Genomic DNA, 1,984 nt, shown 5'->3' with positions numbered 1-1,984 from the left:
TGTGACTGCTACAGAGGCTACTGACTAGGCTGAGGGAATTTAGTATGTGACAGTTGACATTGCAAATGCCTTTTTCAGCATCCTTCCATCTGATTATCAGGATTATTTTTCCTTCATGTGAAATGAGTTACAACGTATCTTTAATGTCATTGCACAAGGCCACCTAAACTCCCCAGCTATCTACCATCAACTGGTAGGCCATGATTTGGAAAAAGCCCTGTTCCTAGAGGCTTTCTTTAAAAAATTTTTTTTTCAACGTTTTTTATTTATTTTTGGGACAGAGAGAGACAGAGCATGAACGGGGGAGGGGCAGAGAGAGAGGGAGACACAGAATCGGAAACAGGCTCCAGGCTCCGAGCCATCAGCCCAGAGCCTGACGCGGGGCTCGAACTCACGGACGGCGAGATCGTGACCTGGCTGAAGTCGGATGCTTAACCGACTGCGCCCCCCAGGCGCCCCCCTGGAGGCTTTCTTAATGCCTCTTCCTGGTGGGCCCAAACAAGGACACCACACAGCAAGGACTGAACATCCTTTTGACCTTCATGGGGCAACACAGTTAGGCTATTAACTCAGGTAAATACAAAGTCCTAATACCCCACTGAAATTCTCAGGTGTAATCTGGGCCACACAGAACCACATATTCCATTTGAGTTACAGATCTCAGCAACCTCCCCACTTGTGAATTGGAGCCTATGGCAAAAGGACACTGCTACAAGTCATAAGCTCTTGTTGGGCTTTTGGACCCATGAGCTCCTGGATTTGGCCGAAAATTACACACCCTTTGAGAGATAATTGTTGGCCTGTTGTTGGATATTGGTGGATACTAAGTATATGATCCATAGCTGTGAAATAATCTTAAGACCAGAAATCCAAATCATGTTGTGAGTCTGAGCAGAGGTCTCAAACTGCTGGGTATGGGTGGCTCAGGATCATCCGTAGTAAAGTAGAAATTGTATATACATGTGTGGACAAAACCACTTGGGGCCACTTGGGGCCACTTGGGGCCTCACAACTACATAAAATGGTCTCAAGAATCCCCCTCTGCCCACCAGGCATATTGGTAGAGGAGCCACTGGCCCAGATATAAAGACCTCTCAGGAGGGGTGTCGCCTTAGAGATCGGGACTGGCTGGGGTGGCGAAAGGATCAACATGACTTTGGCTAGAGATTTACTCCACCCGTCCTTGGAAGAGGAAAAGAAAAAACATAAAAAGAAATGGCTATTTCAAAGCTCAAATTCCTATTTTATGGATGTAAAATGCCCAGGTTGCTACAAGATTACCACAGTTTTAAGCCATGCTCAGATGGTGGTTCTTTGTGTGGGCTGTTCAACAGTGTTGTGCCAACAAACGTAAGGAAAGGCCAGACTCACAGAAGGGTGTTCATTTGGAAGAAAGCAACACTAATGATCACACAACCTCTTGAATTTGTGTTATATTGCAGAAAGCCTTATCAGTTCAATAATTCCAGTTAATCTACCAAGATAATGTAATTATGTTTAATTTTGTAAGGTATACAATAGTCACCTCCTATTTTGGTGTCAGTTTTTCAATAAAGTTTTGATTATGGTGAAAAAAAACCAACCTCTCAGAACTGCATGGACTTAGTTCACTGATGGTCCTTTACAGTTAGCTTCTATCTGGCTAGAAGACAGTGCACCTGACTTCCAACCTGAAAGATTTTGTCCCTTAGCAAGTGCAGAAGGAATGTTCAGCACAATGGGAAGAGCCTCATGAAGTATGGATGGCTCTCTAGTCCTCTTCAGTGAAAGAGTCCTATATTTCATTGATTTATGGGCTGTGCTAACAGCCTGGCTATTTGGTCAGGCCACTGGCAAGCCTCAAACTAGTATATAAAATAAGCCCCATTGTAGAAACAAAACATTTGGATAAAGATCAATTTGCTCTTAATATGCTTTTTGTTACCCACATAGATGTTCACCAGAACACCTCCTAACCTGACAATGAGAAACATAAACCAATGGG

General features: G+C 43.9%; 1 pseudogene; it reads left to right on the top strand.

Moving 5' to 3' along the window:
- The first annotated feature begins 1,150 nt into the window (after positions 1–1,150).
- On the top strand, positions 1,151–1,568 carry LOC109502812 (annotated as a pseudogene).
- Positions 1,569–1,984: the final 416 nt, after the last annotated feature.

Source organism: Felis catus, chromosome C1, assembly GCF_018350175.1.
Source record: "Felis catus isolate Fca126 chromosome C1, F.catus_Fca126_mat1.0, whole genome shotgun sequence".
Taxonomy (NCBI): domain Eukaryota; kingdom Metazoa; phylum Chordata; class Mammalia; order Carnivora; family Felidae; genus Felis; species Felis catus.
This window is presented reverse-complemented; position numbering and strand designations above follow the sequence as displayed.